The following is a 23702-nucleotide window of genomic DNA, read 5'->3' on the forward strand; positions in this document are numbered from 1 at the left end:
CAGTCACATGCAAATCGGCGGGCAGTTCCGACGATGGAACTGATCGCCGGATCACACTGCCGCAAGTGTGAAAGTAGCCCAAGTACCAGGCCCACTTTTGCATTTTCATTTTTACCTCCCCACGTTCCAATAGCGATAACTTATTTTTTCGGGGCAAGATGCTTTTTTTTTTTAACGGCACCATTTAATTTACCATTCCGGTTATTGGAAAACAGGAAAAAATATTCTTTGAGGTTAAATTGAAAAAACACAATTTCACCAAGGTTTTTCGGATTTTGACATCACAACGTTCAAGGTACGCTAAAAATGACATGACGTTCTTATTCTGCAGCTTAAGGCCTCATGCCCACAAACGTTGTTTGTTTCAGTGTCTGTTCCTTTTTTTGCGGAGAGGATGCAGACCCATTCATTTAAATGGGTCAGCAAAAAACACGGATTTGCTGCAGTGTACGCGTCCCATGTGGACATACCCAGGATACACTAATGTAAAATAATTGGCAGCAGGGTCAGAGGGGGCGGGAAATCACAAAAAACAGATGCCTTTTCCAGTCTCCCCCTGCTGCTCCAGGACCCAGGCAGTGACAGAACGCTTTTAAACCTTTAGGCTCCCTGCACCGTACACCAGGAGGGTCTTTAAATATGGCACCCACACGCGAGCACATTAGGTGCCATAGCTGGCTTTTTTAAACAGCAGAGGCCCGTGGCTAACGTCTGCGAACGGCAACAATGCAGATCGCAGGCATTTAGAAGCAGTAATCAAGCGTAACCACAGCAATAAAACCAGAAACACAGGTTAAGACCGGCTCCCTCGTGTGGTGATCGGGGAAGCTGGTCTTTCGTTCAAATCTCTCTGAAGAGACCCAGTGTCTTCGAGCTGCAATTCCTTGCAGGATAAACACAAATTGAGCTTATAATGTAATTCTATGGAACCACAGTATAAGGTACAAGAAATCTAACTAGTGAATATTGTAGCCTCTTAGAGGTGCTAAAAAAGAAAAAAAAATGAAAATAAATATTTAATAGATTTTCTAGATTCTAGGATAAAAAAAAATACATAAACCGTAAAAAATAAAATGTTTAAAAATAATCATGGGCATTAAACATCTATACTATTAAAATATTAAAATATTTATCCCATATGGCAAATCGTGCAGTGAAAAAAAAAAAAAAAAAATCTCCCCAATTCCACCCCACTTGGAATGTTTTTCCCGCTTCTGACTACATTGTATGCCATGTTAAATGGTGGAATTAGAAAGGACAACTTGTGTCGCAGAAGACAAGCGCTCATAGGGCTATGTGACCAGAAAAATAAAAAAGTTGTGGCTCAGAGAAGACAGGCAACAAAAATTAAAAACACAAAAAACTCTGGTATCCAAGGGGTTAAGGCTCTGTCACAGAATGGAAACATTATTGTCTTGATCCAAAGACTGACCCCCCCCCCCCCAGATGTACAGCAATAGATAGGGTCGGCAGAGGTTTTAGCTTATTCTATTCTATTCGAGTCGGTTAAAGGAGCGTAAAACCCCCTTTAACCGACTCCAGACCGCCTAACGCAGGATTGCGTTCCGGAGTCGGTCGATTCATTCCTCTTCGACGCGCCGGCGCGTCATCTCGCGAGACCCAAGATTTTCTGTGAACGCGCGCACACAGGAGCGCGCTTTCACAGGGACGGCAGGTAAACGAGCTGATCTACAGCCTGCCAGCGGCGATCATTCGCTGGCCGGCTGTAGATGCGATTTTTTTAACCCCTGAAAAGTATATTAGACGCTGTTTTGTTAACAGCGTCTAATATACCTGCTACCTGGTGGTCCCTTTTGCTTGGATCGACCACCAGAGGACACAGGCAGCTCTGTAAAGTAGCACCAAACACCACTACACTACACCCCCCCGTCACTTATTAACCCCTGATCACCCCATATTAGACTCCCTGATAACCCCCCTGTCATTAATCACCCCCCTGTAAGGCTCCATTCAGACGTCCGTATGGGTTTTGCGGATCCGCAAAACACATACTGACGTCTGAATGGAGCCTTACAGGGGGGTGATCACCCCATATAGACTCCCTGATCACCCACCTGTCATTGATCAGCCCCCTGTAAGGCTCCATTCAGACGTCCATATGTGTTTTGCATATCCGTGGATCCGCAAAACACATAGACGTCTGAATGGAGCCTTACAGGGGGGTGATCAATGACAGGGGGGTGATCAGGGAGTCTATATGGGGTGATCACCCCCCTGTCATTGATCACCCCCCTGTAAGGCTCCATTCAGACGTCCGTATGGGATTTTTTATTTTTTTTTTGTCACAAGTTAGCGGAAATAAATTTTTTTGTTTTTTCTTACAAAGTCTCATAGTCCACTAACTTGTGACAAAAAATAAAATCTCACATGAACTCACCATACCCCTCACGGAATCCAAATGCGTAAAATTTTTTAGACATTTATATTCCAGACTTCTTCTCACGCTTTAGAATGCCAGGGCAGTATAAATACCCCACATGTGACCCCATTTTGGAAAGAAGACACCCCAAGATATTTCGTGAGGGGCATGGCGAGTTCATGTAAAATTTAATTTTTTGTCACAAGTTAGTGGAGTATGAGACTTTGTAAGAAAAAAAAAAAAAAAAAAAAAAAAAAAAACATTTTCCGCTAACTTGTGCCAAAAAAAAAATATTCTAGGAAGTCGCCATGCCCCTCACAGAATACCTTGGGGTGTCTTCTTTCCAATATTTATACTGCCCTGGCACTTTAGGGGACCTAAAGCGTGAGAAGTAGTTTGGAATCCAAATGCGTAAAAAATGCCCTGTGAAATCGTAAAGATTCTCATTGGAATTTGGGCCCCTTTGCGCACCTAGGCTGCAAAAAAGTGTCACACATGTGGTATCGCCGTACTCAGGAGAAGTTGGGGAATGTGTTTTGGGGTGTATTTTTACATATACCCATACTGTGTGTGAGAAATATCTCTGTAAATGACAACTTTTAAATTTTTTTTATACAAAGCTGTCAATTTACAGAGATATTCCTCTCACCCAGCATGGGTATATGTAAAAATACACCCCAAAACACATTCCCCAACTTCTCCTGAGTACGGCGATACCACATGTGTGACACTTCTTTGCAGCCTAGGTGCGTAAAGGGGCCGAAAGTCCAACGAGTACCTTTAGGCTTTACAGGGTTGCTCACAATTTAGCCCCGCCCAAAATGCCAGAACAGTAAAAACACCCCACAAATGACCCCATTTCAGAAAGTAGACACCCCAAGGTATTCGCTGAGGGGTATATTGAGTCCATGAAAGATTGAACTTTTTGTCACAAGTTAGCGGAAAGGGAGACTTTGTGAGAAAAAATAAAATAAAAAATCTATTTCCGCTAACTTGTGGCAAAAAAAAAAAAAAACTTCTAGGAACTCGCCATGCCCCTCACGGAATACCTTGGGGTGTCTTCTTTCCAAAATGGGGTCACTTGTGGGGTATTTATACTGCCCTGGCATTTTAGGGGCCCTAAAGCGTGAGAAGAAGTCTGGAATCCAAATGCCTAAAAATGCCCTCCTAAAAGGTACTCATTGGAATTTGGGCGCCTTTGCGCACCTAGGCTGCAAAAAAGTGTCACACATGTGGTATCGCCGTACTCAGGAGAAGTTGGGCAATGTGTTTTGGGGTGTATTTTTACATATACTCCTGCTGGGTGAGAGAAATATCTCTCTAAAATGACAACTTTGTATAAAAAAAATGGGAAAAGTTGACTTTTAGAGAGATATTTCTCTCACCCAGCATGGGTATATGTAAAAATACACCCCAAAACACATTGCCCTACTTCTCCTGAGTACGGCGATACCACATGTGTGACACTTTTTTGCAGCCAAGGTGCGCAAAGGGGCCCAAGTTCTAAAGAGCACCTTTAGGATTTCACAGGGCATTTTTTAAGCATTTGGATTCCAGACTTCTTCTCACGCTTTAGGGCCCCTAAAATGCCAGGGCAGTATAAATACCCTACAAGTGACCCCATTTTGGAAAGAAGACACCCCAAGGTATTTCGTGATGGGCATAGTGAGTTCATGGAAGTTTTTATTTTTTGTCACAAGTTAGTGGAATATGAGACTTTGTAAGAAAAAAAAAAACATTTTCCGCTAACTTGTGACAAAAAATAAAAACATCTATGAACTCACTATGCCCATCAGCGAATACCTTAGGGTGTCTACTTTCCGAAATGGGGTCATTTGTGGGGGTTTTCTACTGTCTGGCCATTGTAGAACCTCAGGAAACATGACAGGTGCTCAGAAAGTCAGAGCTGCTTCAAAATGCGGAAATTCACATTTTTGTACCATAGTTTGTAAACGCTATAACTTTTGCGCAAACCAATAAATATACACTTATTGCATTTTTTTTTATCAAAGACATGTAGAACAATACATTTAGAGAAAAATTTATATAGAAATGTAGTTTTATTTGAAAAATTTTACAACCGAAAGTGAAAAAATGTCATTTTTTGGCAAAAAAATTTCGGTAAATTTCGATTAATATAAAAAAAAGTAAAAATATCAGCAGCAATGAAATACCACCAAATGAAAGCTCTATTAGTGAGAAGAAAAGGAGGTAAAATTCATTTGGGTGGTAAGTTGTATGACCGAGCAATAAACGGTGAAAGTAGTGTAGTGCAGCTAGGGGAGCTGAGGTGGTTAATGCAGCAGGAACGTTTCAGAACACCAGAAGCTCCGGTAACAATGTGTCCATTCATGAGAGTGGCGGCACCGCCTCACGTTCCCATCATGTGAATACTAGCTTTAGGCTCGGCAAATATCACTCCATTATACAACCCAGCGCTCAGGAGTCTCCCGGTAACGACCACTGCGCCCACCATGGCTTTCCACGTGAATCTTATGCAATGAGCAAGGCCACGCCCTCAACCAATTAGCTAACGTGCCCTAATGATGGACGTCTGCCGGGCCCTATCAGAAGAAGAATCGGGTATGAGAAATCCCCTGGAGACGTCCATCTTCCTGCCAACCAATGACTAGGCAGATGGGGCGGGCCTCTGCGGTAGAAGACCAATGAAAGGGTAACGTGGGCGGAGCTCGGCGCTGCGCTCACGTTGATCTCTGTGTGAAGCGGAGAGTCAATACTGTAAAAGGAGAAGTGGGTCGTAGTGGGCTGTTAGCCGGGTCACAGCGGAAGTACCGGGACGGAGCCGGATAGACCGGAGGTGGGTCAGCATCGGGGACTGACTCACTGCCCCGGGGAATGCATTATTATACCTGATATTACTGCCATTCAGTATCCGACTGATCTATGCTGGTATTTATTACTGCTGGTATTATTATTATTACTGCTAATAGTCATTATTACAGTACCTGTTATTACTGTCATTCATTATCTTACTATTCATTGCTGCCATTTATTATTATAATTATTAACAGCCATCATTATTTAATATTGCCATTCCTTGCTATTATTTATTATTAGTATTAGTATTACTACTACAGTTACCAGTCATCATTATTACTACACTTATTGTTACCATTCATTACTCTTATTATTACAGAGACCATTTATTATTATTAACAGTCATTATTTAATATTGCCATTCCTTGCTATTACTGTTATTATTATTATTATTATTAGTAAGTTTTACTACTACGGTTACCAGTCATCATTATTACTACACTTATTGTTACCATTGATTACTCTTCTTATTACAGAGACCATTATTGCTACCAATCATCACTACACTTATTACAGCTCCATCTTTCTTAGTATTTTTCCAAGTACTGCTCATTACTATTAGTCTGGTCGGTGTCCTGTATTTGAGGAGGTTCTCTGGGAATGCTGACCTTTCAGCACTGGCGAGGCGCCTCACTGAGGATTCTTATACTTGTGTCCATGTTCCAGTCCACAGCTTGTTTACATCCACTGCAGCCAGTGACTGGCCTCAGTGTTCTCGCGCCCTATACCACTGAGGGCAGTGATTGGCTGCAGCGCTGACATGCTGGACACAGCCACATCACCGCTGCAGGAATAAGTGATGGATATATGTTTTATTACTTTATCACATTTAGAACGCAGACAAGGCCTTTAAAGGGGTTGTGTGGCCTAGGAGCCGACCCACCTCATCCCACAGTTGCCATGCAGTGGACCCAGAAGCTTCGGGTCCTCATCGGCCAGGAAGTGGCTCGGGCTAGTAATTGGATGCTTTGGTCACGTGTATCTGAAATATGAGACTGAGCCCCGTCCCATCCCATCATCTGTGTGGGCAGGAGTATCTCTAGTCTTTCCTGTGCCTCAATGTCAGTCTCCTAAGAATAATAATTTTTAGTACTAGAGACTGAAGCATTAGTAACTATTATTGAATTGTCATATGCTTTGTGCTGAGCTCTTGGAAGAATTTCCTTTCTAGTATAAATCTGTCCCCCGCCCTTTTTTACTTGAACTCTCCAAGATAAGGCTACTTTCACACCAGCGTTTTCCCTTTCGGGTATTGATATCCGTCATAGGATGACAATAGCGGAGGAAAACGCTTCCGTTTTGTCCCCATTCATTGTCAATAGGGGCAAAACTGAACTGAAGAGAACGGAGTCACCAGAATGCATTGCGTTCCGTTTCATTGTGTTCCCATGACGCACACAAAGCGCTGTAAGCAGCGTTTTTCCGTCCGCGATGTGGTGCGGAACAAGACGGATCCGTCATGACTCACAATGTAAGTAAATGGTGGCGGATCCATTTTCTCTGGGACAAAAGAAAACGGATCCGTCCCCCATTGACTTCCAATGGGTTTATAGACGGATCCGTCATGGCAATCTTAGAGATAATACAACCGGATCCGTTCAGAACAGATGTAGCCGGTTGTATTATTGTGACGGAAGCTTTTTTTGCTGATCCATAACGGATCCACGAAAAACGCTTGTGTGAAAGTAGCTTAAGAAAACAGTAAGAGTAGAGCTAGGTCACCAAGAGCACAATGTTACATGAAACGACAGAGTCCAGCCTTTTTATGGATGGGCCGTCACTAGCTGGCTGTGGGGTCCGGCACCCCGCGCCCCCGCCGATCAGCTGTTCTGTGTCAATCACAATGTTGATGGTGCAGGGTTGTTCCGGCACTGACTTTTGGCGATGGAGGTGTGTGACGCCCTGGACACCCACCCCAATCAGCTAGTGATAGCCTATCCTGAGGGTAGGCCATCACATTAAAGGGGTTGTCCAGCCTTTTTTAAGGGTTTGTCCAGCATTTTGGACATTTTTAACTTTTACTATCCGCTTGCTCTAGAAAACATATCTGTTCCGCACCGTTATGGCTCCCTGGCTCTGTTCAGTGGTCACGTGCACTTCTGCAGCCAGTGACGTGCTGCTTGGGGTCATTGGCTGCAGCGGCACACGTGGCAACATCCATCCGGAATACTTCTGCACGGACCTGGGGAGAAGAGGTGCATGGTTTATATATTTTTTTTTTTTCAAAAGGTGGAGTATGCTGCTAGCAAACGTTTAAAATGTCCAGAAAGCTGGACACCCCCTTTAAACTTTTTCGAATATAGCAGAATGACGAGGTATGTCCAGTGGCCATGCTTCCTAGAATACTCTTTGATAGAATTAAGGGTTTGTATTGGAGTATAAAAGCATAACTAGTTTAGACCAGAACAGCTCCACTCTTTTCCTCAGGCTGTGTTTGGTACTGCAGCTCCGTTCAGACATCTAGCCTTAGGAAAAGCTATCAGTGTTTGTTCAGTATGTCTGGCCCCCATGGACCACCGCTCATCAGCAGAGTGACTGGTCACTGTAAACGGTAAGGGTGCTGTAGCACTCCATTCTGCTGACTGGTGGGGGTCCTGTAGGTTGGACCGCCACTGGTCAGACATTGATAGTCTATCCTAAAACCCCTTCTCCTGCAGCGTGCTGTTATACAGCAGGATGTCAGGGTCCCAGGCCTGTCTATAGCAAACTCATCCTTCCTAAATGCAATTTATATTAACTTGGAGAAGAGTCCTGGCTCTTCTCCAGTGCCATCGGGCACAGCTTTCTGTGCCAACGAAGCCAAGAACGGTAAATGTCACGGTCATGCACTGCGCATGGAGTGTATACGCAGTAAAGAAAGATGCGCGGTGTCGTCTTCATCAGCTCGGTACAATTGTGTATATGGGATAATACCGTAATATGTGTTTCCCTAATAAGTGCGAGTCTTTTCTCTGACAAAAAGAAACTTGTCTGTGTTCTGGTGATTGAGCATGGACGAGTTCTTAAAGGGGCTGTCCAGTTTCTGATATTGATCATCAGTATCAGGGCTCAGTGCCCGTATTGCGGACCGTAAACGGTCCGCAATTTACGGGCACTGGCCGTGTGCTCTCCGTGATGTGGACCCATTGACTCGAATGGATCTGCAATCCGCAAGATACAACCAAAGATAAGACGTCACCTATCTTTTACAGAGTGGGGGAGCGGATTGGAAGCACTACGAAGCGTTTTCGTGGGCCTTTGGGTCCGTGCCTCCGCAACGCAAGAAGATGGAACGTGTCCTATGTTTGGCTGTAACTTGTGGATCGCGGACCCATTTAAGTCAATGGGTTTGCAAACTGAGTGCACACGGCCAGTGCCCGTGTATTGCGGAGAGCTATTTGTGGTCCACAGCACGGGCATGGGGACCTTATGCTCACGTGCACTAACCCCTCAGATAGGCAGGGCCGGACTCCCAGCACCACCGCCGGACAGCTGTTTGAAGACAATGCAGTGCTTGTATGAGCGCTGTGTTCTCTTCACTGTTTACCTGCGGTCAGCAGTGCAATTACATCTCCTCTGCTTCTATGACTTGAATAGGAAGGAGCAGTTGTAGTTACGCTCTGTCCCCTTCAAGTGAATGGGGCGAAGGATCTGTAACACTGCTCGCAGCTGCAAGCTGGATGGCGAGCAGTGTTGCATTCTCTTCAAACAGGTGATCGCGGGTGTGCCGGGAAGTCGGACCCCCGCGATCTGACATTAAGGATAGGTCATCAGTAAAGAAAACCGGACAACCCCTTTAAACGGACTTCATATGTGTGGTCTTTTCTCACAGACCCATTCACACGAGTGATGAGTCATGTGGGAATATCTGAGCAGAATGACTCGTGCCGGGATTCTCTGCAGAAGATCTCTCGTGTGCATATACCCGTTCAGTTGAGCGTTCCGTCTGGGAGCCGCCTGTTTGAAACTCGGATGGCACCCGTGGCGGTGTACTGTCGCCTGCTTTCCTCTATTCCTTTAATGGCTCCAGCTTGTCCGATACGCAGGCAGTAGGGTGACCACATTTCCTAACTGCCATTCAGGCACACTTACTTTCACAAGTGCATTTCGTCAAACTTATACTTGAGACTGGGCCGGTTCTAGGTGAAATGAGTCCCTGGGGCAAAAAACAATAAGCCCCCCCCCCCCCCCCCCCCCCATGACACTTGATGACTTTTACAGAAGAAACTGTATATTGTGGGGCATGGTGTAGGCTATATGTGTATAACAAACATATTTCATATGAAAACTTGCAACTACTTGGCTTGGCCCTTGGGGATCTCGGACACCACTTCAACACTTTGGCCGGGGGCTCGGCGGAGCTGATGTGTTTTATCCTAATGAGAAAAATTTCATAATAAGGATTTGGAGAAAGGTCAGAGGGATTGCAGAGCAGGGAGAGGCTGGTGCTGCTACTAGGGGCTCATACCATGGGGAGTAATAAAGCCCAGCATAATGCCCTCCCAGTAGAAATAATTCTCCTTATAATGTGCCCCCCATAATGTACCAGTATAAAATGCCCCATATATAGTGCCCCAGTAGATGCCCTCAGTGTCCCCCATAATTTGTAAGTATAAAATACCCCTTCTCAGTGCCCCCGTAGATGACCCCATAGTACTCCTTTACCACCTTCCCCATAGTACCCACCATAATGTGTCCCAGTATAAAATGCCCCTATACAGAGCCCCCATATAAAATAACCGTTCTTTGTGGCCTCAGTAGATGCCCCTATAGTGCCCACCAATAATGTGCCAGTAATAAGTGCCCCCAATGTGCCAGTAATAAGTGCCCCCATAGATGTCCCCCAATAATGTGCCAGTAGCCAGAGCCCACCCTATATCATGTGCCAGTAGCCAGAGCCCACCCTATATCATGTGCCAGTAGCCAGAGCCCACCCTATATCATGTGCCAGTAGCCAGAGCCCACCCTATATCATGTGCCAGTAGCCAGAGCCCACCCTGTATCATGTGCCAGTAGCCAGAGCCCACCCTATATCATGTGCCAGTAGCCAGAGCCCACCCTATATCATGTGCCAGTAGCCAGAGCCCACCCTATATCATGTGCCAGTAGCCAGAGCCCACCCTATATCATGTGCCAGTAGCCAGAGCCCACCCTATATCATGTGCCAGTAGCCAGAGCCCACCCTATATCATGTGCCAGTAGCCAGAGCTCACCCTATATCATGTGCCAGTAGCCAGAGCTCACCCTATATCATGTGCCAGTAGCCAGAGCCCCCTCTATATCATGTGCCAGTAGCCAGAGCCCCCTCTATATCATGTGCCAGTAGCCAGAGCCCCCTCTATATCATGTGCCAGTAGCCAGAGCCCCCTCTATATCATGTGCCAGTAGCCAGAGCCCCCTCTATATCATGTGCCAGTAGCCAGAGCCCCCTCTATATCATGTGCCAGTAGCCAGAGCCCCCTCTATATCATGTGCCAGTAGCCAGAGCCCCCTCTATATCATGTGCCAGTAGCCAGAGCCCCCTCTATATCATGTGCCAGTAGCCAGAGCCCCCTCTATATCATGTGCCAGTAGCCAGAGCCCCCTCTATATCATGTGCCAGTAGCCTGAGCACCCCCCCATCATGTACCAGTAGCCTGAGCACCCCCCCATCATGTACCAGTAGCCTGAGCACCCCCCCCCATCATGTTCCAGTAGCCTGAGCACCCCCCCCCCATCATGTTCCAGTAGCCCCCATCATCATGTGCCAGGCCCAGTAGCCACCAGTACAGTATTGACGACGACAACAACAACAAAAAACACTTATACTTACCTCCTTGGCACTGTGATGCAGCCAGCCTCTTCCGGCCTGTCATCTGTGTCCCGCGCTGTACGGCTTAGGGCTCAGGCGGCGCGATGACATCATCGCGCCGCCTGCAACGGCCTCTGATAGGTTGCAGGCACTAGGCTGGCAGCCTATCAGAGGAAGGGGAAGGGACACACCTCTCCCTCCCCTGCCCTGCTACACAAGTGCACAGCCATCTGTATCGCTGTCCTGAGGACGGCGATACAGATGATTGGAGATGAGCGCTTGCCGCTTCCAGACCGGGACACTGCATTGTCCCAGAATGAGGGTGACCGGGACCCGGGACAGACTCACCAAATGCGGGACTGTCCCGGGCGATCCGGGACACGTGGTCACCCTAGCAGGCAGTAGTACTTGCATCTCCCCTTCTCCCCAGGTAGCTTACAGTTGTATTGTCTTCCCTTAGGCCTCATGCACATGGCCGTTGTGTGGCCGTTCTGTGCATTGGGGACCGCAATTTGCGGTCCCCAATGCACGGGCAACATCTGTGCGGCAGCTGGGACGGATCGAGACCCATTCAACTTGATCTATTTTTTTTGTGGTGTGGAGGAACGGACAGAAACACCACGGAAGCACTCCGTAGTGCTTCGGTGGGGTTCCGTGCCTCCGTTCCACACCACAGCTCCGGATTGAGGACCCATTTAAGAGAATGGGTCCACATCCGTGATGTTAAATTCTGTGTTCCGGCCGAGAGACACGAACGAGTTTTTAAACAGACTGGCCTTGCATGGCGTCCGTGTGCTGTCCGTTTTTCTTGTAGAACCATTTTCTTCAGCTGGATGGTGTAGAAACACGCCCATAGACCTTGTCAGTGTTCAGTCCGGGTGCTCTATATTCTACACTCGCACTCCACCCAAATGTGAACATCGTTCATCTGAATGAGCCCCTGCTTTTTACTACAGAAGATGAGGGTGCAATATAGAGATGATTAAATCAATTAGTCTCATCAACAAGAGTTCTTCACCCTCAAGGGGCTGTACCCACTGCTAAAGAGGCTCCCCATACTTTTTGATTGACAGGGGCAGCGCCTCTTCCTGGAAGTGTAGCGGTGCACCCACAGTCACTGCTTGAGAAGCAGAGACACACTGTGCTTGTGCAGCAACTCGGAGCAGGTGTGCGATTGTAAGGGCTGGCTGAGATATCTGCTAGTCTCTAGCATTATATAAACAAATTAGATATTTTATGGCTGGCATAATTGACTAATCAGCTCTGAATTTACTCTATATTTTTTGGAGTATAAGATGCATTTTCCCCCCAAAATGGGAGAAAAGTGGCAGTGTGTCTTTTAGTCTGAATGCTAATGACCGCTTCCATTATGGAAGCAGCAACGTCCATTATGGATATGCCGCAACGTCCGGAGCAAGCGAGATAAGCATAATAATAATAATAATATTAATATTATAATTATTTTTTAAACATCTGATGGGGGGGCTGGAGGGTGCTTACTGAGGCTGATTGGGGCTGTAGGGGTCTGATCAGAGGCTGATATAGTCTGATGCGGGTTGATCTGAGGCTGAGTGGGGCTGTGGGGGGGGAAGTCTGATCCGAGCCTGATGGGTTTGATTGGGGGTCTGCTCTGTGTCTTATGGGGGCTGATTGGGGCTGTTGTTGAGTCCCGACTCCCATTTGAGGGTGATTGGGGCTCGGGGGTCCAATCTGAGGCTGATGGGTGGTCTGATCTGAGTCTGATGGGGGGCTGATCTAAGGCTAATGGAGGCTAGGGGGTTCTCATCTGAGGCTGATGGCTCATGGGGGTCTGCTCTGAGGTCCTCCAAATCCTAGGTGTGTGTGTTTTAGTCCAGTGCGTCTTGTAGTCTGAAAAAAAAATACGGTAATAATTTTCAATGTAATCCTCCTTGACTTCAGCACACATTCAATTTCACCTCCATGATTGGATGCCCTCAGAATTCTTACTGCTGAAGGAACCCCTTTACTACCTCTTTGACTGCATTATCTGGAAATCATTGCCCACAGAGAGATTTCTTCAGGTTCCGAAAGAGAAAGTAATAAATGGGAGCCAGGTCTAGACTGTAGGGTGGATGGTTAAAGCGGACCTTTCATGGGTCCTGACATTAAAAACTATGTATCAGGATATGTAGGGGATAGTGCGGGGATCTAACTGCACTTACTATTTTTCCTGGGCGCCGCTCCGTTCGCCCGCTGTGGCCCCCCGTTGTATTCTTCCGCCTGGTATGCTAATGAGGAGGAAACTGAGTCTTTCTCCGTGGGCATCTCCTTCTCCCCTGGCTGTAGCGCTCTCCGCTGCGATTGGACAGCGCTACAGCCAGGGGAGAAGGAGACGCCCACGGAGAAAGACTCAGTCTCCTCCTTATTGCTCCGATGCTATTAGCATACCAGGCGGAAGAATACAACGGGGGCCACAGCAGGCGAATAGAGCGGCGCCCAGGAAAAATAGTAAGTGCAGTTAGATCTCTGCACTATCCCCTACGTATCCTGATACTTAGTTTATAATGTCTGGACCCATGAAAGGTCCTCTTTAAAGGGAACCTGTCACCGGGATTTTGTGTATAGAGCTGAGGACATGGGTTGCTAGATGGCCGCTAGCACATCCGCAATATCCAGCCCCCATAGCTCTGTGTGCTTTTATTGTGTAAAAAAAAACTATTTGATACATATGCAAATTAACCTGAGATGAGTCCTGTCCCTGACTCATCTCACATACAGGACTCGTCTCACGGACAGGACTCCTCTCAGGTTAATTTGCATATGTATCAAATCGTTTTTTTTTTTTACACAATAAAAGCACACAGAGCTATGGGGACTGGGTATTGTGGATGTGCTAGCGGCCATCTAGCAACCCATGTCCTCAGCTCTATACACAAAATCCCGGTGACAGGTTCCCTTTAAGCTCCATAAAGCTGCATTCCCTGCAAGACTTGTGAGCTGGCAAATTGTCGTGTAGCAGCAACACACCTGCCGACAACTTCCCATGGCGTTTCTCTTTGATAGCTTCATGTGATGCCTTTATTGTTGAAGCCCTAGATGTCTCCAGTAATTGTTGTCTTGTGTGGCATAAATTCTAGTAATAAAACCCCTCTTGTATCCCCCAAAAATTATTGCCATGATCTTTCCAGCTGACTGCTGCACTGAAAATTTCTTAGAAGTTGGAAACCCATTTTGCTTCCATTTCATGGACTATTGTTTGGTCTCAGGATCATGGTGGTGGACCGATGTTTCATCACATTTTAATAATTTAGCAATAGAAGTCTCCTGGATTTTCTTTAAGCATTTCTAAATTGCTGGCAACAAATTATTTTATTTTTTTTGCTCATGCGTCAACATTCGTGGCACCCACCGGGAACTGACCTTGGACATCATCAAAACATCATGAATGATACTGGAAACTGTGCAAACTGAAATGCCGAATTCACGAGCTATAACACTGACTTTGACCCAATAGCAGGTCGCGATGGGGATGATCCTCCCTAGGATCACGGGTGACGCTATGGAGGCAAGTTCCTGTTATGGCCTACTATTGGCTGACCCCGGATATTTTCATCTGCGTGGCGGCCGTGCCGGTATGAGAAGCGACGTTGGTGCTGGGGAGAAAGGTAAGTACAAACTCTGCGAGGCGCCCGGGCATATGGGGGGGTTGGGATAGGTTAGAACTTGGATAACCCCTTCAAGATTACCTGCACTTAGGGATCGGCTGTCTCTGAAATTTCTGTGAATTTCTGAATGGAACGAAAAAAGCAAAGTGTACATGACATTTGTCTCATACACTATGCAGGTACTGTATTATGATGTGATGTTTCCGCCCATAATCCGCAACATGTGCAGGTCGCCGTAGGGTGCACCCACAAGAGCTTCAAACAAATCTCATCCGCCCTCTTTGTAAAAGATCTGTACAGAAATTGACAGGCTGTGCTGATTTCAAATTTGCACTTGCACGCTTGTAACACGTAGATTTTGCCATGAATACACAGCAAAACCTATGACAGATTTTTCCGCAGCAAATTACTCCCTGTGTAGATGCACCCTATGATTTAAATTTTTTATAATTAGCCCTTTTATAATGTTTTTTTCCCATCATTTGCTGTGCACAATTATCTGCTTAGATCACAAGAAGTATACAGTCAGGTCCATAAATATTGGGACATCGACACAATTCTAACATTTTTGTCTCTATACACCACCACAATGGATTTGAATTGACACGAACAAGATGTGCTTTACCTGCAGACTGTCAGATTTAATTTCAGGGTATTTACATCCAAATCAGGTGAACGGTGTAGGAATTACAACAGTTTGCATATGTGCCTCCCACTTGTTACGGGACCAAAAGTAATGGGACAGAATAATAATCCTAAATCAAACTTTCACTTTTTAATACTTGGTTGCAAATCCTTTCCAGTCAATTACAGCCTGAAGTCTGGAACGCATAGACATCACCAGACGCTGGGTTTCATCCCTGGTGATGCTCTGCCAGGCCTCTACTGCAACTGTCTTCAGTTCCTGCTTGTTCTTGGGGCATTTTCCCTTCAGTTTTGTCTTCAGCAAGTGAAATGCATGCTCAATCGGATTCAGGTCAGGAGATTGACTTGGCCATTGCATAACATTCCACTTCTTTCCCTTAAAAAACTCTTTGGTTGCTTTTGCAGTATGCTTTGGGTCATTGTCCATCTGCACTGTGAAGCACCGTCCAATGAGTTCTGAAGCATTTGGCTGAATAGGAGCAGATAATATTGCCCGAAACACTTCAGAATTCATCCTGCTGCTTTTGTCAGCAGTCACATCATCAATAAATACAAGAGAACCAGTTTCATTGGCAGCCATACATGTCCACGCCATGACACTACCACCACCATGCTTCACTGATGAGGTGGTATGCTTAGGATCATGAGCAGTTCCTTTCCTTCTCCATACTCTTCTCTTCCCATCACTCTGGTACAAGTTGATCTTTGTCTCATCTGTCCATAGGATGTTGTTCCAGAACTGTGAAGGCTTTTTTAGATGTCGTTTGGCAAACTCTAATCTGGCCTTCCTGTTTTTGAGGCTCACCAATGGTTTACATCTTGTGGTGAACCCTCTGTATTCACTCTGGTGAAGTCTTCTCTTGATTGTTGACTTTGACACACATACACCTACCTCCTGGAGAGTGTTCTTGATCTGGCCAACTGTTGTGAAGAGTGTTTTCAGTTGTTTTACGTGGTCTTCCGCATCTTTTGGTGTTGCTGAGCTCACCGGTGCTCACCGTGGCTTGCTTCACTGATAGTGACAGCTCTTTGGATCTCATCTTGAGAGTTGACAACAACAGAGTCCAAATGCAAATAGCACACTTGAAATGAACTCTGGACCTTTTATCTGCTCATTGTAATTGGGATAATGAGGGAATAACACACACCTGGCCATGGAACAGCTGAGAAGCCAATTGTCCCATTACTTTTGGTCCCTTACCAAGTGGGAGGCACATATGCAAACTGTTGTAATTCCTACACCGTTCACCTGATTCGGATGTAAATACCCTCAAATTAAAGCTGACAGTCTGCAGTTAAAACACATCTTGTTTGTTTAATTTCAAATCCACTGTGGTGGTGTAGAGACAAAAATGTTAGAATTGTGTCGATGTCCCAATATTTATGGGCCTGATTGTATATGTAGGTGAATTTTCCTGGGTTGTATGCTGGGGGATGGGCTTCTTGGGAATCATCTGCTATAAGTTGGGGTTGTTGCTCCTGATGTCTTTGTATTTATCCCTCTTGTACTCTTCTCTCCTTTTAATTAGTCTGGGGGGAAAACACAGGAAGATATTGCATTCTTGAATGGGGGTAGGAAGCGGAGTGCTCCTTTACACTTTCTTGACGACCTGACCTATTTTAGTTTGCAGGTAATACACGTGGCTTCAGGTTTCTGAGACTCTGTGTGCTAAGCAGGGCATCAGAGAAGACCTTTCACCACTTGTCTGCGTGTTACAAGCAGGAGTTCTCAGGGTGTTTTGATCCCTGACGTCACTCTGCCCAGGGACCCCCACTCTTCTTCTACGGGTTTGACAGTAGACTGATAGTTTTCTGTCTTTTTGTGGTCCAACTGTCACATCCACAAAGGGCTAAAGAACAGAGCATATCTTGTTTTCTCCCTGAATCTTACCTATTTTACCAGAAACTAGGCATGGTGTAATAAAATGCACAAAAATATCGTAAGATACCCATAAACGGTTAAACTAGGAGGAAAGGCCAGTCTTTCAGCTCCTCAATGCCAACCATTATTGAACCGTCGCTGACATTGGGACCGAGAGTGACTCATAACAATCACTTCTCCCAAATGTCCCTTTCAGCTGAATGCCGAGCACAGTATGCAAGCCGATCCGAGCTCTGGAGGCAGCCCCTCCATATTAGGCGTCTGACGGCAAACTTGTTTTTCTGTTTTAGTCATACAGAAACCTTCAAGGGCAATTTCACAGGTTGCAGGTTTTGTGCGGATTTGAGGTGCGGAATCTGCACAAAATTACAGCACAGTTCTGGTCACACTGTACATTCTGTGGATTTTTTGTTGTTAAAGGAGTTGTCTCACTTCCCCAAGTGGCATTTATCATGTAGAGAAAGTTAATTCAAGGCACTTGCATTTTGCGGACAAGAATAGGCTGTTATATCAATGGCTGTCCGTGCCGTTCCGCAAATTGCGGAACGCACACAGACGCTGCCCGTGTTTTGCGGATCCGCAATTTGCGGACCGCAAAACACACAACGGTCGTGTGCATGAGGCCTAAGTGTGAATGCGGCTTGCCTGTGTAAAGCCTCATGCAGATGTCCGTGGAACACGGTCCGTGAGATACCGGATTGGCATTGCAGGAGCGCACGGCGTCATTGGTTGCTATGACGCCGTACGCTCCTGCAATACCAGTCCGGTATCTCACGGACGGTGTTCCACGGACGTCTTCATGAGGCTTAATAAAGGCTTTATAGTTTTCTTAAAGGGAACCTGTCACCAGTTTTATGGTGTCCTAACTAAGGGCAACATAAATAAGTGACCGATTCTCTTAGCACAATGCTGGGTCACTTTCTTTAATTGACCCAGTCAATCTGCCAACATCTTGTATTGAAAAGCTCCAGCTGATAATGATGAGTCCTGAATATTCATGAGCTCCTGACTCTCCCCGCCTACCTGCTGCTGATTGACAGTTATTTTCCATATGAATCAGCAGCAGGTGTGCAGGGGAGTGGCTATAGCTCTGAATTAAATAAACGCTGGACTCAAATCAGCTCATTAGTATGCGGCATCTTTGTGTGTATATTATGAGGTAGCCATCTGTCACACCAGTAAGTGAATACATCTAAGGCACTTTTTAGTAGTTAATGATTGTATATAATTAGTTTGATTATAATCAAATATCCACATGACAGGTTCCCTTTAAGTGACTGTGAGCCAAAACCTGGAGTGGAGCCTCCACAGAGATAAGGTATAATGGAGAGATTTGGACATGTCCTGGGTTTTTGACCAGCACCTGGTATTGCCTCACAATGACTGATGGAAATCACTGACCGAACACTCTGAAAGCAGCCTAATGCCTTATTCACACAGTCAATTGTTTGATCAGTGATTTTCAGCCAAAACCAGGCTTTAAACAGAGAACAGGTCCAAATCTTTTCATTATACCTTATGTCTGTGGAGGCTCCATTCCTGGTTTTGGCTCACAATCACTGATGGAAATTCAAATAACTGATTAAACACTGACGTGTGAATACATTGTCTGATGGGTCACCCATAAATCACATGTACACTGATCAGGCATGACTTTCCAGCCACGTTTATAATATTGTGCATGTTGTCCATTGTAGGCACTTTCGGTGATGAACAGGGTCTGCATGGACTGGTCTGTGGCTACACAACCCCATACACAGCAAGCTGTGATGTCCTGTGTGCTCTGACACATTTCTAGCATAACTTTAGGAAATTTGTGCTACAGTAGCTCCTCTAAGCACATTAAAGGGGTTTTCCCATTTCCGACAATGATATGCCCCCATTGTCTGGGATATGCCCCCATTGTCTGATAGGTGCAGGTCCCGCACCTACAATGAGAACAGAGCCAGGAAACTAACGGAGGGCGCACTGTGCATGCGCAGCCGTCCTCCATTCATTTCTATGGGGCCGCCAAAAATAGCCGAGCGCTGGCTCGGCTATTGCTGTCTGCCCCATAGAAATTAATGGGAGCATGGGCCGCACATGCGCGGTGCGCTCCCATTCACTTCTATGGGAGCAGCGCTTGGTGGTGGACGGACCCTGGGAAATCTGGGGTTCTCCAGCCACAGCACTCCCTGCTTCGTTCTCGTTGTAGGTGCGGGTCCCGGCAGTGGGACCCGCACCTATCAGACAATGGGGCATATCCTAACGATATGCCCCCATTGTCTGAGATGGGAATACACCTTTAAGGAACCTTGGGTGCTGGTCTTCTGGTTGTCCTTCCTTGGACCACATCTGGTAGGTACTAACCACTACATACTGGGAGCACCCAACAAGACCTGCCATTTAGATGTAAATCGGCACAAGAACTGATCTTTTGCTGCCTGATATTTCCTACCCCATTGACGGGCGCCATTGCCACAATAATCAATGTTAGCCTCTTTCCCTTGCCAGTGGTTTTAATGTTATGGCTGATCAGTGTAAATCTATTTTATGACCAGAAATGTAGTCTCCCGTATGACACGGACATCTAGTGGAACTATTTGACAGCAATTTTATTATCTGAGACGAGCCCTGAAATTCCTGACTGTACACGGGCCCGGTGCTGTAGGGGTTAATGGGAACATTGGTTGCTGAGAATTTGGCTTGCTGCTTCCCTGCGGAGAGATAATTTATGTGATTATAAGGCATCTGGCGTTGGTGTGCTTCAGTCACATGGGTGCATAGCCTAGATACGAGCGGGTTTATATAACATGTTTGTGAGGGAGGTGGCGGGTGAGGTGACTTCTGTGCTTCTCCTTAGCGCTAAGCGATGGCAGGACCGAGATGTAGGTTGTTGCTCCTGCTTACACAACAGCTGTTAGATTCAGGGTCATCTGCAGCCACGAGCTTGGAGACAGGGTGTTCGATGGTTCTCATTTTCTGGAATTCAGCAGTGTAAGAAGCTGGCTTTTATCGCAGACACTGGGGGTATTTGTGGGATTCTGACATTGTGGAAATCCACTTTACTTCTTAGAACCTGGGCTTTGTGCACACAAGCGTATTTTTTTCATCTGTGTGCTATGCACGCTTTTCTGCAGATGGTACCCTGACCCATTCGATTGTTTACAGACCTGCATATCCTTATCGATGCGGCCATTCCGCAAATTATATAGCGGGTCCTACTGTGGTCTGTATTGGGGATGAAAATAGCAATTTCTCTTGATGCGAGTGAGAAAAATGCGGAATGCACATGGAAGGTATATTTTGCGGATCCGTTGTTTGCCAACCAAAATGGACATGAAGGTGTGCATGAAACCTTATTGCCGGATGTACGATATAGAACATTGCAGTGGTCGGGAAAGATTGTTTCAGGCATGTTATAGTATTATTATTAAAGCGCTGTACATATGAAAAGGGGTGGACATATATATTACAGACAGTTACACTAAGCATGAACAAGACGAGTTACAAACTGGTACAGAAGGAGAGAGGGCCCTGCCCGTGAGGGCTTACAATCCACATGTACAAACCGGATTCCAAAAAAGTTGGGACACTATACAAATCGTGAATAATAACTGAATGCAATGATGTGGAGGTGCCAACTTCTAATATTTTATTCAGAATAGAACATAAATCACGGAACAAAAGTTTAAACTGAGAAAATGTACCATTTTAAGGGAAAAATATGTTGAATCAGAATTTCATGGTGTCAACAAATCCCAAAAAAGTTGGGACAAGGCCATTTTCACCACTGTGTGGCATCTCCCCTTCTTCTTACAACACTCAACAGACGTCTGGGGACCGAGGAGACCAGTTTCTCAAGTTTAGAAATAGGAATGCTCTCCCATTCTTGTCTAATACAGGCCTCTAACTAATCAATCGTCTTGGGCCTTCTTTGCTGCACCTTCCTCTTTATGATGCGCCAAATGTTCTCTATAGGTGAAAGATCTGGACTGCAGACTGGCCATTTCAGTACCCGGATCCTTCTCCTACACAGCCATGATGTTGTGATTGATGCAGAATGTGGTCTCGCATTATCTTGTTGAAAAATGCAGGGTCTTCCCTGAAAAAGAGATGACGTCTGGATGGGAGCATATGTTGTTCTAGATAGGGATCGACCGATATAGATTTTTTAGGGCCGATACCGATACCGATAATTTGTGAACTTTCAGGCCGATATTCTGGGAGAAAAAATAAATTCCTACACAAATCTGCTGAAAATTTATGTTTATTGTTAACGTGTATTTATTTTTATTTTTTTGTAAATCTTTCTTTTTCATTTATACTTAATATTTTTTTTTTTTTTTTGTTTTGTTTTTTACTAAGGCTACTTTCACACTAGCGTTCGGGTGTCCGCTCGTGCGCACCGTTTGAAGGGGCTCACGAGCGGCCCCGAACGCATCCGTCTGGCCCCAATGCATTCTCAGTGGAGGCAGATCCGCTCAGAATGCATCCGCCTGCCAGCGTTCAGCCTCCGCTCCGCTCAGTGAGCGGACACCTGAACGCTGCTTGCAGCGTTCGGGTGTCCACCTGGCCGTGCGGAGGCGAGCGGATCCGTCCACACTTACAATGTAAGTCAATGGGGACGGATCCGCTTGAAGATGACACAATATGGCTCAATCTTCAAGCGGATCCGTTCCCCATTGACTTTCAATGTAAAGTCTGAACGGATCCGCTCAGACAACTTTCACACTTAGAAAATTTTCTAAGTTTTAATGCAGACGCATCCGTTCTGAACGGATGCGAACGTCTGCATTATCGGAGCGGATCCGTCTGATGAAACATCAGACGGATCCGCTCCGAACGCTAGTGTGAAAGTAGCCTTACTTTTAGCCCCCTTAGGGACTAGAACCCTTGTCCTATTCACCCTGATAGATCTCTATCAGGGTGAATAGGATCTCACACTGTCCCTGCTGCTCTGTGCTTTGTGCACACAGCAGCATGGAGCTGAACATGGCAGCCAGGGCTTCAGTAGCGTCCTGGCTGCCATGGTAACTGATCACAGCCCCAGGATTACACTGCTGGGGCTCCGATCGGAGGAGCAGGGGAGAGGGGATCCTGTGGCCACTGCCACCAATGATTAATACTGGGGGGGGGGGGCTTGGGTGGGGGGGGGCGCACTGCGCCACCAATGTTTTTACTATTGGGATTGGGGTGGGGGGCGCACTGCGCCACCAATGATTAATACTGGGGGGCTTGGGGGGGGGGCGCACTGCGCCACCAATGAAGTTAAGTCTCTCAATCATTCATATACAGGAGGCGGGAGCTGGCTGCAGAATCACATAGCCGGCTCCCGACCTCTATGAGCGGTAGCTGCGATCCGCGGCACCTAAGGGGTTAACTACCGCGGACCGCAGCTACCGCTGATAGAGGTCGGGAGCCGGCTATGTGATTCTGCAGCCAGCTCCCGCCTCCTGTATATGAATTAATGAAAGACTTATCTTCATTGGTGGAGCGGTGGCCACAGCCCCTCCCCTTCTTTTGTCCTCTCTCCTCTAATTGGCGGCAGCGGCAGCAGCACAGGGGGAGGGAGACACTGCTTCCTTCTCCCCTGTGCTGCTGAGGGAACGCGGAGAGCGCTGAGAGCAGCGCGTTCTGTGTTCCCAATACGTTATCGGTATATCGGCAAAATAGATGCCGATACCAATAACGTTCAAAATCCTGAATATCGGCCGATAATATCGGTAAAACCGATAATCGGTCGATCCCTAGTTCTAGAACCTGAATATATTTTTCTGCATTGATGGTGCCTTTCCAGACATGCAAGCTGCCCATGCCACACGCACTCATGCAACCCCATACCATCAGAGATGCAGGCTTCTGAACTGAGCGTTGATAACAACTTGGGTTGTCCTTGTCCTCTTTGGTCCGGATGACATGGCGTCCCAGATTTCCAAAAAGAACTTCGAATCGTGACTCGTCTGACCACAGAACAGTCTTCCATTTTGCCACACTCCATTTTAAATGATCCCTGGCCCGGTGAAAATACCTGAGCTTGTGGATCTTGCTTAGAAATGGCTTCTTCTTTGCACTGTAGAGTTTCAGCTGGCAACGACGGATGGCACGGTGGATTGTGTTCACTGACAATGGTTTCTGGAAGTATTCCTGAGCCCATTCTGTGATTTCCTTGACAGTAGCATTCCTGTTTGTGGTGCAGTGTCGTTTAAGGGCCCGGAGATCACGGGCATCCAGTATGGTTTTACGGCCTTGACCCTTACGCACAGAGATTGTTCCAGATTCTCTGAATCTTCGGATGATGTTATGCACAGTTGATGATGATAGATGCAAAGTCTTTGCAATTTTTCGCTGGGTAACACCTTTCTGATATTGCTCCACTATCTTTCTGCGCAACATTGTGGGAATTGGTGATCCTCTACCCATCTTGGCTTCTGAGAGACACTGCCACTCTGAGAAGCTCTTTTTATACCCAATCATGTTGCCAATTGACCTAATTAGTGTTAGGCTACTTTCACACTTGCGCTTGATCGGATCCGTTCTGAACGGATCCGATCATATTAATGCAGACGGAGGCTCCGTTCA

At 46.2% G+C, this 23702-nt stretch overlaps 1 protein-coding gene across 1 annotated transcript in view; it reads left to right on the plus strand.

Moving 5' to 3' along the window:
• The first annotated feature begins 5085 nt into the window (after positions 1 to 5085).
• Positions 5086 to 23702, plus strand: part of PER2 (period circadian regulator 2) — a 101146-nt gene continuing 82529 nt past the window's right edge. The window contains exon 1 of the mRNA XM_040427839.1: positions 5086 to 5198. The gene's annotated coding sequence lies outside the window, so the exon portion shown is untranslated. The remainder of the gene's footprint in view (positions 5199 to 23702) is intronic.

Source organism: Bufo bufo, chromosome 4, assembly GCF_905171765.1.
Source record: "Bufo bufo chromosome 4, aBufBuf1.1, whole genome shotgun sequence".
Lineage (NCBI taxonomy): Eukaryota > Metazoa > Chordata > Amphibia > Anura > Bufonidae > Bufo > Bufo bufo.